At 41.5% G+C, this 15790-nt stretch overlaps 1 long non-coding RNA gene across 1 annotated transcript; it reads right to left on the reverse strand.

Annotated features, from left to right (window-relative positions):
* Window positions 1–5509: 5509 nt before the first annotated feature.
* On the reverse strand, window positions 5510–15495 carry LOC309327241. The gene is made up of 3 exons (XR_014150466.1): window positions 15134–15495; window positions 7140–7228; window positions 5510–5982 (listed from the first exon to the last, which is right to left on the reverse strand). It is a non-coding gene; the product is annotated as an uncharacterized lncRNA (long non-coding RNA).
* Window positions 15496–15790: the final 295 nt, after the last annotated feature.

A 15790-nucleotide genomic window follows, 5' to 3' on the forward strand; every position in this document is an offset into this window, starting at 1 on the left:
GACTTTCGCATCGTGCAGAATGTCAGTCTGTCCCCCATGGTGGGGGCAGATAGTCGCAACCAATGCCTAAGCAACCACTCACAAATTTGTATTTTAAAAAGGTTGAGGCCAAAATTATGCCAAAAATCTTAAACAAAAATTCTGTGTGATGTGTGAGTTATTGGGGTGGCCCTGGGGACCTCGACATGCAACAGATGCCACATGGGGAATTTAGGACTCAGTGTAGCAGCTGAGGAGCTGGTTTTCAGCAACCACCTGAGGGACCCTGGACCATCGCAAGCCTGTGTTGGGAGTGGAGGCTCTAACCTCCATCTCACAATCTTGATGCAGCCTTAGCAACATGGAAGCAATATTTTCCCTTGACTCCCAATCAGTGACTGAAGTAGGGAAGACCTATGGGCTGCTGGTTGCCTATATGTGCCTTTGAAACTTTATATAATTCTGAAGCTCTTCATATACATGAACATTCTTCAGGGTTCTGTTCCTAGTGGAGGAATCCTTATTTCTTTTGGCTGAAATATATTCAGTGCAAAACAGTGGCTTCACCTATGATCACCTGCAAATATTCCAAGAAAATGACAGGGAAAAGTAAGATTTCCTAGAGGTCTGACGTTTCCTTAAAAATAAAAATCTGAATACAATGGTTGCTTCAGGGGAAAGGGGGAAACAGGTGAAAGCCTACTCAAGCTGCCATAATGGACACTCCGAAACAGCTTAATTTATTGATAGTCTTAATTGATCTTTTGTTGAGTGCCTCGGCTTGACATCAGCTTCTTTCGCCTAGTGTGAGAGGTTGATAGATCCACATTATGACATTTTCAAATCCTGCTTTATTAGTCACAGAGAAAGCATTATTGGCCAGGAACCTCTTATTTAGATGCGTTGTTGACAAGAACCATTTTTCTTTGGGAGGGTTGGGTCAGGGTCTTTCTTTCTTTCTTTCTTTTTGCTTGTATTCATTCTGCATTCTTTCCTGGGTTATGCTTTCTGTTTTTGTATTGCAGGAGCTCATGAACATTTTTTTTAGATGATATGCTTTTGTGATTAACTGAATGCACAGATTTTGCGGCATAAGTCACTCCAGATCACATGGCAAAAGATCTATACCTTGTTTCTCCCACTAGCACTGGCTAAATCCATACATCTCCATTCACAGGGTCAATATTAGGTAGAAGCCCTCTTCAGCATCTGATCACAACTATTCCAGTTTAATATGATTGGCAACCTAAAGGCTTACAGATGGGCTTCGTGCTTTCCACTTATAAGCTAAGTGAAAATAGGACCTGGCAATGGTTTGCTCAACATATTCAGTTGCATGACTTAAATTATGTAACAAAGAAAGTGCATTTGGTTGATTTAACATGTGTATTTATTTGAAATATTTATGCCCCACCTTCCCACGTATAGTTCAGGGTGTAGCAGACAGACAATCCTTTATGGCCATTAGATTCCAGTCAGCTGCACGCAAAGTACTGGAAGGATATTTTAAAATTAACTGTGATCTGCTGTTTGCTTATGTGATATGGGTGTCTGATTTAATAACTCCAATTTCTTACTGTTCCATTCTATGGATGCAAATGTTACATCTATTTTTTAACAACAATTTTCAGTTATCTGTTTTGAATTCTTGTTCAATGGATTTTCACGCATCTGTTGGATGGTAGAAATCCCAGTCTTTAGGATCGTTTCTCTATTGCTGCAGCTAAATGTAAAAACTCTCAGGAGAGATCTACAACAATGTTCAATAAAAGAATAGTTTAAAATATCTTTATTGCAGCAATCTTGATTGCTTACAGTCTTTAGAAAATTCTGTTCTACTGCCAGATGATTTCACAATTCTTGTTTTTGTCCAGAAATGTTTTGTCTTACGTGAATATTGGACAATATAATATAGGTATACCTATGTTCATGTATGTCACTGTTACAGCAAGGTGGGCTATAAAATAGCCCTGAAACCAAACAAGCTATCCTGTCTTCAGAAGTAAGCAGCAGATTGATAGCATTTATGAAGCACATTTTAGTGGTGGCACTAGCCAACCATTTTTTTTAAAAAGAAAACTGTATTAGTGGGAAATCCACAAGATTCTAGGTACTATCGCCAGTTCTCAAGATTTTTCAGACCTCCATAAAGTGCAGTTACCTGACCCTGAGCATATACTGTATATGGTCACAAAGATTTCTTCCTTCCATCAGTGGGTGGATTGATGAGAAACAACAACATGAGCTCCTGCAATCTGGGGCAGCTGTTCTCCGATAAGCAGAAGCTGCTTCATATGATTACACAGGGATAGTTTTGTTGTTAGGTTTGTTTTAATTGTTGCTATTTTACTGTGTATCTCATTGAGAGAATATTTAATTAGGTGACAAATAAAATAAACAGATCACTTAAAAGGCTACACAGAATCCTAGCTATAGTCAGGCAACCCCCATCTCAACCCCATACAACAAAACATTACCAACAATATGGGGATTTTGCCCTTGCGAACAGAATTGAATTAACAACTCTAAGGGAGGGCACCCTTTGGCATCACCCATTCAGAGTCAACAAAAAGGCTTGTATCTTTGATGGTGGTCTGCTGCCATGTCAGTATCTCTGTTCTCTATTATTCAAATCTTCCCTTCCCTCTATTTTCAAATCTGGGGGCTCATCCACACTAGTGCTTGTCCCGCTGCCTTCCCTTGAGCAAAACTGCTCTTTAGTGCTCAATTGGAGTGAACGACAATTTGGGTTTCCCCCAGATTGATGTATGCTCTGATTTAGCGCTAAAGAGCAGGTTTTCCCTGGGAAAGGTGCAGGCAAGGGGAAGACCTCTTGGTCCTGTGATTTCTTGGCAGGGGGCGAGCAGAAGTGTGAACGAGCCCTGGATTATCCCATAGAGTTAACAGAGCATGAGCACATGTGTCAGAGTGTCATTGCTGAAACATTATGCCATGTCTCCCTAGCTGAAGACCCTAATGCCATTAACCCACAAACGGGTGCCAAATACATGATCCTTCAAGATTAACCATGCAGGAGTGTTTGCAGGAAAAGAGGCTTCCAAATACCGTAATCAAGCAAGACTGGTAAGTTCACCCACATGTCTTGGGTGATGAACTTCATCAAAATATTTATGAATGCCCAGCTGCACAATGTCTACCAAATCACCCCTATCCAAATGCCAGCACTTTCAAAGGACTTTGAAAGATTACTTAGGTCAAACATACCTTTGCAGAAGTCATGGTGATTCTTCTTCAGCAAGACTTGTTCTTCTATATGCTTGATATTATTATCTTTAATAATGTTTCCCACCATTGTGGTTCCTTCCAACTCTACAGTTCTATTAATTCCCCTGGAACATACATGCATGTTACTGTCACGACTTGGAACTTCATCTTGGCACACTGTCAGGTAGGCCAGGGGATCAGGACAGTTGCACTAAGGGCTCGCCCATACTTCTGCTGGTGCCATGCCTAGAAAACACAGGTCTGAGCAGTTTCCCCCTTGCCCTGCTCCTTCCCAAGGCAAATCCTTTGCTTTAGTGATAGATAGTAACCAATGGCAATCCAGGGAAATCCCAAATTGCTGTTTGCTGCGATTGAATGCTAAAGAGCAGTTTTCTCCTGGGCAAAAGCAGTGGGACAGGAAGAAGCGTGGATAAACCCTTACTCGCTTGTAATTTCAGAGATACCTCCTGGAACCCCTTTAAAATATTGGTTTGATACTGGGTCCCCAAATGGTCTTCATGTAGTCTGGTAATAAAGTGTGGCTTTTAAAGGAAGCTTTTGGCCTAAATTAATTGTCATTCCTTACTACTCTTTCAAATTTTCTCCTGTAAATTTTGAGTCTTTATTTTGCAGATATTTCATATTGTCCATAGTTGTAATTGTTTGTAGATTTGCTACCATTAACTTCAGGTTCTCCTGACACAAAGACTGTAAATGTTTAAATAAATGCAAGCATTATCATGACTCCCCACTTTTCCCCCGCCCCTGCCACAGGGTTTGGGGACATGCTAGGAGGAGAGCCCTATCTCTTTTCACAGAACTACTTTTATCAAGGGGACAGCAAATAAATGTTAAGCCATTGTCTGTAGTCTTTGGTACACCTGTAGAAATGTAGTGAGTGTTGATTTTTTCTGGCATGGTGAAAAGTAATTTGGAATTTGTCACCTGCTACATTCCTATGTGTCAGTAGAGTTTAAGTAGAGTTGTAAACTCTTGCAATACTTGGTAAACCTGTGTAGAGTTCTAGAGGACCCATTAAAAGGCACGGGAAACCTACATTGGAATAAAAGATTTAAGATCGCTGTCCCATTGCTTTTGTTTGTAAGAATTAGCTTCATTTTTGACTCAACATTTTAAAAACAAATTCATCTTTTAATATTTTGTTGGACTTTCTCTTCCTTTCCCAGCTCCCATACTTTTGTTGTTGTTTGGAAGCTGTTTTCTACAAAGGAGCCTTGTACGGTTTAATGTTGTTTCTTCTGTAATGCTGTTTAATGTAGCAACACAAACCCTGGCAAGTGACCTGAATTTCACAGATCAAACTGCAATCGCGTAGGAGACTCGGGGACCTGCAAACAAGAATGTTTTGCCTCACTCCTGCTGTTCTGTTCCCTGCCCATAATCCTACTGCTCCCCCATCTGACCTTTCAGGCAATTTCTACAACTGATTCTTAGGAGCTCTCTAGGTGCGCGGCATGCCTACAAGTCCAGTGAGGATATTGCATGTGCACCATCTGATTAATATGTGGAGAATCTGAATCAGGCCTGCACAGCTCTGATGACCCACCAAACTGAAAGCAGCCTCCCAAATACCTGATAACCTCCCTGCTCTTGCAGAGAAAGGTGCTGATGAAGGATTTAGGCCCAAAGTCATTCAAGGCTTTGTAAGCCATTTATAAAAACTATTATTCAGACCAGAAACTCAATGCAGATATTTAAGAATCAATGTGACATGATTTTGGCTGGTGGCTCCACTCAAAAGTTGGACCACTGCATTTTATGCTGGCAGCAATTCCCAAGTTGTCTTCAAGGGCAACATTACAATAATGGGAGGATATCAGAGCATGGATTCCTGTGGCCAAGCTATCCCTGCTGAGAGATGATGTAGCTGGAGACCTTTGCATCTCCACCAACAAGATGGTATCAAAGAGCACCCTAGACTATGTACCTGCACCTTCTGGGAAAGTGCAGCATATCTAAATCAGGCTGTTCCCCTAGTTCTTAGGCCCAGGGGACATCAAGGAAGAGCACGCCACATCTTATAAAGATTCAATTTTAATTTATTCACCTTCATCCAACTCAGTGGCCAGATACCAAGTTATCAGTTTCCTCCAAGCATGCCTGAAGATGAACTGCCACTGCCTTCTCAAGCACCTTGATGAAAAAAGGATGAGAGTTGCTTAATGCTTCTGGGTCCATGGAGGTCTTCTTAAGGAGAATCCTTCAAGGCTGTTGGTTCCCCGACCCCCTTCACTAAGGAAGCAGCAATCACTCTCTGGACCCACAATCCGCTATGGCTAACTCTAAGAAACCAAGGTGCGCAAGTGCCAGAGGGGCAGATGGTCAGCCACACATATTCCAGCAGCTTGTCCATATCCTCAAGATATAATTGTTGTTCTTAATAACAATTTGTCCCAGTTACTCAGTGTTTTGCATGAGATGAATTTCCCACCTGGATGCAATATCCCAACAGGAAATTGTTTTTCAACACCCACTCTCTTAATAGTTATGAATAAACACATGTGCATTCATCTCACATTTTTGCCATGTAAAAATTAATCCTGTGTGACGTAGCTTTTATTGGGGCTATTTCACACATTTTCTGTGCCCTTTGCCTTCAAACCATGTTTTCTGATGTTAACAGACTGCATTTACTGGTGATTCAATCTCTTCCTCTACATATCTTTCTACGTAACTAAACTTGGTTCCTTGGGATTTACCTGTCCATCATTGCCTTCCTTCCCTTAGGCAGGATCAGCGTTGCCAGCAGGTAAATATCTGGAACAGAGAAATTTGGATTCCTTCAGAGACCTTGCAGAGTAGAAAGCTTCATTGCTTTCTATTCTGACCTTGGAAGCCACAGTTTGGCAAACAAAATACTGAAGTCTAAGATTATCCTTTTAATGTTTGCCTGAAAAGAACCTATGGGCCTTATATTTTACTAATTCCATGGGGTTTATCACAGATTTCACTGTGAGGTACTTTGCATGAATGGCTCATCTGAATAAGCAACTGTCTTTCCCTTTTGTGGTGAATGTGAATGTGAATGTGAATGTGACTTCAGATAAATTGGTGAGCAATGACTCAAGAGCTCAAGTCAACTGGACTAGGGCTAAGAGGACAAGTAAATTCATTTCAACACTTCTTAGGGCTCATCCATATTTGCCTTTTGCCCCACTCTTTCCAGGCATAGGTTCATGCTTAAAAACACTATGTCTGAGCAGCTGGTTTTTGCTTCTTTAGCACTCAATCAGAGCCAACGTCAATTCAGGTTTTCTGTGGACTGTCATTTGCTCCGATTAAGCTTTAAAGAGCGAGTTTCCACAAGGAAAGCTCTAGAGCGAAAAAAGGGTGTTTAGTACACAGCTTTAAAGGACAGACTCTGACACAGTAAAACTATTAAGGTACAAACCTGTGTGAAAACTTTCCTGTAGGAGTTATAGAACATAAATGATATTCTTTGTATGCTATACTTTACAATTGGGGGTTAGGCGCTTCATGAGGTAAATGAAGGGAAAGAGTAGAGCACGGGATCACCATCTGAAAGACTGGTTTAGCTTAGGTATTTACAGGAGACGGGTTTTTCAGTGCTGTCCTTGCAGCATGTAGCCCTGAAAGGAAGTCTAGCTTCTTCTTACCTGAAAACTGCTACCAAAAGAGTAGCTAGCTGCATTCTTTTATGATCTCCCCTGTGAAACTGATGCAGTGGAACGGTCTGATTTAGGATAAGGGACAGGGGTCAAACCAGTCTGGGTCCACACAGAGAAAAACTTGACACTCCAGTTTGGGTGCATGAGGAGCTGACCCCCCCCCCCCCCCGAACACTTGAGATGTGGCTAAACAAAAGCATTTATTCAAGTTAATAAACAACTGCAACAAGAAAATAGTAAAACGGATAAAAGCACAACAGCAATCCAGGTTCAAGAACTTCCCACCTCCTCCCAGTGTCTAGAGGAGCCGATGGAAATCTATGTCCTTCGGCTTTATTCATGCTTAACCTAAGAATCAAACTTGTTAGTTGGTTCTGCAAAATAAAATAGAATAAATTTGGTGACTGAAAGCAACAAACAGGCATAGGGGTCAGTTCTAAGGAAGTTTCCTCCATCAATACAGTAAGATTCCAATGTTTCATAAGGCAACACAGGCTGAGGACAATATGAGGCAACTCTCCTGGTCCCAGGTACTCCATCTTTCCCATCTAGGTTTGGGCCTGAAAGAGCCAGGAGATGTGTGGGTGCATAGATGGTAAGTTGTAAGCAAACACAGTTTGTGACATTGCACAACATAATTTCTGATCATGGCACAGGGCATGTCTGTTAAGGCATCAGTCTTGGCTTCCAGTCCCCTGGCTTTGTAGAGCTTGAAGAAGTCTGGTCTTAAATTGACAGGTTTTTTTTAAAGCAATGAATGTGTTGACCACAGCAAATTATGGCAAGTTCTTAAAGAAATGGGAGTGCCTGATCACCTCATCTGTCTCCTAAGAAATCTCTATGTGGGACAAGAAGCTACAGTTAGAACTGGATATGGAACAACTGATTGGTTCAAAATTGGGAAAGGAGTACAACAAGGCTGTATATTGTCTCCCTCCTTATTTAACTTATATGCAGAATTCATCATGCGAAAGGCTGGACTGGATGAATCCCAAACTGGAATTAAGATTGCCGGAAGAAATACCAACAACCTCAGATATGCAGATGACACAACCTTGATGGCAGAAAGTGAGGAGGAATTAAAGAACCTTTTAATGAAGGTGAAAGAGGAGAGCGCAAAATATGGTCTGAAGCTCAACATCAAAAAAACTAAGATCATGGCCACTGGTCCCATCACTTCCTGGCAAATAGAAGGGGAAGAAATGGAGCCAGTGAGAGATTTTACTTTCTTAGGTTCCATGATCATGACAGCAGTCACGAAATTAAAAGACGTCTGCTTCTTGGGAGAAAAGCAGTGACAAAGCTAGACAGCATCTTAAAAAGCCTCTGCTTTTTACATGTCGGCATGATGTCAGCATCACCTTGCCGACAAAGATCTGTATAGTTAAAGCTATGGTATAGTTAAAGCTATGGTTTTCCCAGCAGTGATGGAAGTGAGAGCTGGACCATAAAGAAGGCTGATTGCCAGAGAATGGATGCTTTTGAATTCTGGTGCTGGAGGAGACTCTTGAGAGTCCCATGGACTGCAAGAAGATCAAACCTATCCATTCTGAAGGAAATCAGCCCTGAGTGCTCACTGGAAGGACAGATCCTGAAGCTGAGGCTCCAGTGCTTTGGCCACCTCATGAGAAGAGAAGACTCTTTGGAAAAGACCCTGATGCTGGGAAAGATTGAGGGCACAAGGAGAAGGGGACGACAGAGGACGAGATGGTGGGACAGTGTTCTCGAAGCGACTAACATGAGTTTGACCAAGCTGCGGAAGGCAGTGGAAGACAGGAGTGCCTGGCGTGCTCTGGTCCATGGGGTCACGAAGAGTCGGACACGACTAAATGACTAAACAACAACAACAACATATTCCAGGCTGATGGAAAAGGTGAATTTAATGTTGATACAGATGGCCTAGAACACCATACGATAGGAAAAGTTCTGCCCGGCATCAATGAAGCCTGGTGGACAAAGTCCAATGGCCAGACTCGCCAAACATCTGGCTTTCGGAAGATGCATTCTATGCAAAATATTGCTGTGTAAATATTGCCTTCCAGACATCTCCTTATATAGGCCCTCATAATTTTTAAACATCAGATTGCTAAAGAAATTGTTTTGACTACCAGCCACCATGACTGCATTAATACTATGCATTTAGTGGATGTAAATTTTGTCATAATCTTTTATGCGAACGCTAAGATTTATGAGGCTGGACAGACCATTAAGTCATTTTTTTCTCCTTTAATAATGTCTCTGATTCAGTGAACTCAGATTTATGCTTTACACTATAGTGTGCTAACAGCTATTTTTTGGCTGGGAACTCAGCAGTAAATTTGAATTTAATAAAGTGACAATAGATCTCAGCATGAAAGAGATTAGGGCGCCAATTTTTTTTCTTCCTTCTTACTAAACAGAGCAGGAACGGCATGTAATCCATGCACTAAATTTAGCATTAAAAAGATATTTGCCACAATGCATTTGTAACTACACACACAAAAGGGGTTAGCATTTAATGCAGCGCCACTGCATGGGACTGGAGGTGGTGGGCAGGGAGGGTCAGGGCACCCTCAGCTGTAATGGCCGTGGTTCTTCATAGTCAGCACTGGGAAGCTATACTATCCTGTGCTTTTGTCTCAAAATGTCTATCAAATGTATCACATTGTAATCCTGTCCTTCCGCCAATGAGCTCAGAAAACAGCAATCCTTTTATTGTCACAACAAACCTGCAAGGTTAGATACAGGTATGACTATACTTAAGCTATTCATTTCTGGAGGTGCTTTTTTCTCTTTTGCTTTGCGTGCCTATTTGCATAGCCTAATTTGGGGTTCTGTCATACTAAGTGGTGGTTAAATTTGAAAAATCTCATATATAGGTACTCTTGGAGATTTGGAGAGTGCATATTCTCATCTTTTGCACATTATCTAGAAAGTTAGGAAATTCTACTACCATTCTTAATGGCATTCCAGAAACACCTTATCACACACTAACACAGGTTGTATTAATTAGCCCCACCTTGTATTCTAAAGAAGTTTACTGATCTGTAAACTGAGCCCCATAATGCAGCTCTTGCTATGTCCTCGGTGGGACAATTTTGCCCACACCTGTGACACACTGCAGTTCTACAGCAGGTATGAAAAATGTGGGCAGGTAATGGAACATAGCAAAGAGAAAAAAAGCAAGATTGCAGTTTTCTCTACCCAGAAAAAAATAATTAGTTTATTTGCCTAATCCTAGGGATTGACTTTTGTTGTTTCTAAAAGCACAAAGTACCATTCTTAGAATTATCACACGTTTTATTTTACATTTTATTGGTTAAGACTAGTATGACATCTGCTGTTACACTTCAGGTTTGCTTTGCAATTCTTATATCTATTTGGATGCTATGGTGCACTCAAAACGCATTTTACAAACTTCATGACCTTTACTGAAAGAAATGCAGTGGTAGAAGCACAATTTTCATTCAAGTGAGTAAAAAGTTATTGGAGATAGATAATATACCGAATCTACAAGTATTTGCTCCAAAGGTCTTGATTATTAAGAGCGACTATACACAGCTGTCTTCCTCCTCTGTGTTGCTATCCGTGTCTTAAAGGTAAAGGGACCCCTGACCATTAGGTCCAGTCGTGGCCGACTCTGGGGTTGCGGCGCTCATCTCGCTTTATTGGCTGAGGGAGCCGGCGTACAGCTTCCAGGTCATGTGGCCAGCATGACTAAGCTGCTTCTGGTGAACCAGAGCAGTGCACGGAAATGCCGTTTACCTTCCCGCCGGAGCGGTGCCTATTTATCTACTTGCACTTTGACATGCTTTCGAACTGCTAGGTTGGCAGGAGCAGGGACCGAGCAACGGGAACTCACCCCGTCGCGAGGATTCGAACCGCTGACCTTCTGATCGGCAAGTCCTAGGCTCTGTGGTTTGACCCACAGCACCACCCGCGTCCCATTCCATGTCTTACATCCTCCAATTAAAAAACATGTGATGGAGGCCAGCCATATTCACAATTAGGTTTGTCTATTTGACATACCAGTTGACTGTGTTTGCTGAACAATGTATTCTGCCTGTAAAGCCTGAACTATCCTTTGTTGTGGTCAAAAATGATTAATGAGAGTAGATAGTTTTGAACCACTGGAAAATGTGGTCACAGAATTTATGATGTCTAAGTGAACCTAAGACTGGGTGTTGCAAGAACAGGTTAGAAGTGCACTTCAGTACAATAAAATAGAAAACAATCTGATCTTCTAGTCTGTCTCTGCAGTGACCATTGGACAGAACCCAGAACTTTCCACATGGAAACATTTTGTTGTAGGTCCCACTTGTGTCACCTGCACCCCCCCCCCCAATGTTGCAGTGTGGAGTTTCCTGTTCAGGGTTCCAGCCAGCCAGCAAAGCTCTCTTGGTCATATTAAGAAAGGTTTGGGTTTACTGCCCTTGGGTTTTTATTGTTGTTCCACAGACCTTGGTTTCTCCCAAAAGTGCTGATTCCTCCCTCTTGTACATGGATGACGTCATTTTGACTATATAATGACTGACATTCAGAGACTGATTTCACTATAGTATTTTTGATGTTAAAATCAGATGCAGGAACAGGAGTATTTCCTTTGTGTGTTGATACATGGATAATGGTAGAGTAAAAGGAAACAGATGGAAGAGAGGGAACTTGATTCCTCTTCATTTTGTTGCTGGCCAGGGGGTGCCAAGCAAACAAAGCTGAATCAAATCTCCATTAATGACTGCACCAAATGTTGCCATTTGTAATGCACAATTTAAAATTTGCAAAGCATTGTTGGTGAATTGGATAAAGAGTTTTTGTGATGGTGGGAATTCTAATGATTATCACATTCAACTCTATCCTTAGTTTCCCCATTAGAACAGTCAACCTGATCTCTACCTTTGAGAAGACAGGCCACCCCACCAGGTCCAGGGGCTGCCAGTCACCACTGAGTGTAAACAAATGTAAAGTGATGCATGTCAGGGCAAGAAAATCCTTGATTTTACATATGTGCTCATAGAGTTTGGACTGGCGGTAGCTGACCAGGAACAAGGCCTTGGGGCAGTAGTGGACAGCTCAGTGAAGATGTCAACTCAGTGTGAAAAAGGTAAATTACATGCTAGGAATCATTAGGAAAACAACTGAAAATAAAACTGCTGATATCATAATTCCACTATAAGACAGTGCCCATCAAAACACTCACTAAGTGACACGACTGAAATTTTTTAGAAACTGCTGGTGGCACCTTTGCTAAGGTATTTCCCTCAATAGGGGAAAAAGATGAGCAATTGGGAAATGTTGTACCATCTTTCAACCTGGGATCACTCAGTGAAGTTTATTGGCAGATTTGGAGCAGGCAGGATAAAGAATTTCTTCACACAATGCACAATTATTGAATTAAATTGTCATAAAACATGGTGATAGATAGATAGCTTTTATTTTAGAAATGGACAAATTCATGAAAGACAGGTCTATCATCAGCTATTAGTGATGAAAGCTCTACAGAAGCTCCATGTTCAATGGCAGTATTCCTCATCAGGATTAGTCCCTTTCAACTCTAGGATCTGTGATCTAGGATCACTCCATGCCTTGCTTGTGAGCCTCCTGAGTGGGGGTGGGAAACAAAATGCTGGGCTAGGTAGACTTTGGATAGCTCCATTACAGCAAATATTATATTCTGATTCTCTGTAACATGCAAGCAAAGTGGTACCTCAGGTTACATACACTTCGGGTTACATACGCTTCAGGTTACAGACTCCACTAACCCAGAAATAGTGCTTCAGGTTAAGAACTTTGCTTCAGGATGAGAACAGAAATCGTGCTCCAGCGGCACGGTGGCATCGGGAGGCCCCATTAGCCAAAGTGGTGCTTCAGGTTAAGAACAGTTTCAGGTTAAGAACAGACCTCCGGAATGAATTAAGTACTTAACCCGAGGTACCACTGTACTCATAAAAAGAACACAATATTGGCTTTAGAATGTGTTTCGGTCTTAACAGTGTGAAACTCCCTCAGGCACGGACGTGAGGCAATGTCTCCAGCATTCAACATACTGTGGCTAATAGTTAGCCTTCCTCCTGCTCTGTGAAGACAAGGGTCTCCCAGCTGGTTGGCAGACCTTCTGTGCTCTGAAGCAATCTGGTACAACAAGCTGCACATTGGCCTACTGCTTTGTTTGTATCCCTCCTGCCCCCTAAAAATGCTGAATTAAATGCATCTGAAAACAACAATATAGTCAAGAGAACAATATAGTCAACTGTTGCTGACTTGCGATAAGTAATTTTCCTTTGGGCAACAGGATAGATAATGGAATGGAGAACTGGAACACACTACTGGTAATTGCTTCGTGAGAGATGCACTGAAAACAAGAAACCTAATTATATACCATGTAAGGATCCAAATTTGTGGTTACCACTTGGTAAAGGCACATCAGGGTCAGCACAGAGACTTCACTGAAAGCATCAGCCCAATGGCAGGCAGAAATTTTAAAAGGTGATAGAATTGCTAGAGGAATTATTATGATGATAACAGTTTACTAAGCTTCCAGGAAATAAACTCAGATGGACATTCTTGGGATTCTACTATACCCTGAAAATTCAGACAAGTTCAGTGCCCAACTTTGCATCTTTCTTTGTAAGCCAGTGGTGATTTTACTATTGACAGCTTTTGTGTTCGTTGAAATGTATCCCCTGTGGGATTGCTCCCCCCCCCCCCGAACATCACATTTCTCTCCCTGCTCTGCCATTTCACACACATACTTGTAAACACAAGACTAAGCCCTTAACTGTGTGCCTAAATAATGTTGAGTTGAAACAACAATGAGGCTAATTCCATGCACCCAAAGGAGATTTGGACTTGTGGTTCTCAAACAGCCTCCCTTCCCAGAGATATTATTTCATGTTTCAATAGGAAGACTGAGATCTTAGTAGAGAGGGCAAAATTCTCAGCAAGGTTTAACTGCCCATTCTTCGTTATATTGAAGATGAATTGACAGTACTAACAGTAATGTGATTATCATCATCTGTATTTTAACAGCAAGCTGATTCCTGTTTATATTCTAAAGGGCTAATTTTATTTTGGATATCATTGTTTGCACATGAGCAATTTTGAGCAATGCTGATACACACACACATTGTTAACATACCTTCAGCATCAACCAATGGAAAACAGGCATGCGGCATTTCTTCTTTCGGTTGATTGAAACAAAATTGTGCTAAATTGTGTTGTGGGGGGGGCAATTGGAAGTGGGGGGGGTGACCACAGAGAGCAGCCACTAAAACGTCACTACATACATTTTTTTAAAAGCTCACTCAAAATGTGAACTCACAGTGCACTTCACTCAGGTAATGCATGATTTTATGCTGGATTCCCTCCCCTCCTTAACCGGATTATCTGCAGACCAGGGAAATCTGAATTGGAAGGAAGTGTAGGCTGCCACTTGGTTAAGGAGAATGTTGTGTGGCCACTGACAAAAGAATCGAGGCACACTCTGGGCACAGTGGAAAAAGAGAGGTGCCTAGAAATAATAATAATGATTTCAGACCCTCCAAGTGTCCCTATTTTCCAGAGACATCCCTGATTTAGAGAAGCTGTCCAGGTTTCTGATTTGATGCCAGAATGTCCCACTTTTCCTTAGGATGTCCCTATTTTCATTGGAAAAATGTTGGAGGGGATGGGGTTATCTGACCCTCCCAAGCTGTCTGAAGGCAATCCTGTGTAGGGAAGTTTTTAAAAAAATATATTTAATGTTTTATTATGTTTTTATATATGTTGGAAGTTGCCCAGAGTGGCTGGGGCAACCCAGTAAGATGTGTGGGGTATAAATAGTAAAATTACCGTTGTGGAATAGGATGTCCCTATTTTCATCGGAGAAATGTTGGAGGGTATGTAATTTTGTTATTTATACCCCGCCCATCTGAATGGGTTGCCCCAGCCACTCTGGGCGGCTTCCAGCATAAACAAAAACAGTATGTTGCAACAAATATTCACAACTGATTTGAAAAGTTGGGAGTGTCTTCTGTTCTTTCCTAAAAGGAATTCAACCCCCCCCCCTTTTGCCATTTTTACTTATTAGTTGCAATAGAAGTTTGTTTGTTTGTTTGTTTGTTTGTTTGTTTGTTTGTTTGTTTCCTTCCTTCCTTCCTTCCTTCCTTCTTGAAAATTATGACTGACGCTGAACTAGAGAATCTCAGAAGAAAGTAGAAGTTGTGTCAGACATCATAAACAATTCAATCTATATTCTGTCAGGTGAGCAATACATGACAGAGCCATACAACAGAGGAAGATATATCTCTTAATCAAACACAAACCTCGTTTATCGCCACTTGAACTTGAATTAATAAGCCCTGCGCCTTCTCTTCTGCCCAGGGTGCCAGAGGGCCTTGGTTCCTCCCGTGAAACAGGGAAGCTTCCAGAACTGGCAGTTGCATTTCAATGGGCTTAATGTGGATCCTGAGCATACTCTAGCACCATCTACCAGTCTTCCTAAGTAATTCACAAAATGCACGGTTTCTGTTTCTGTGATATTGTCTGTCTTTTAAGAGAGGAAAAACTCTTCTCAAAAATCTGTTAGACTTTACAAGGTATCTATCAGCATATCCTGAAGAAGTATTTCCAACAGTGAAGCAGGATAATGCAGCAATTTACACGTTTACGTACTAATTCTGATCCCAGAATTGCATTAATGTAAATTAACAGCAATTACTCTGGTTACGTACTTAATTTGTCCCAGAGGTCTGTTCTTAACCTGCTGAAACTGTTCTTAACCTGAAGCACCACTTTAGCTAATGGGGCCTCGCGCTGCTGCCACACCATCGCCACACAATTTCTGTTCTCATCCTGAAGCAAAGTTCTTAACCCGAGGTACTATTTCTGGGTTAGCAGAATCTGTAACCTGAAGCATATGTAACCTGAAGCGTATGTAACCCGAGGTATCACTGTACCATAATTGTAGTCATATTAATAGG

This window comes from Podarcis erhardii (genome assembly GCF_964252035.2).
Source record: "Podarcis erhardii genome assembly, chromosome: 13".
Lineage (NCBI taxonomy): Eukaryota > Metazoa > Chordata > Lepidosauria > Squamata > Lacertidae > Podarcis > Podarcis erhardii.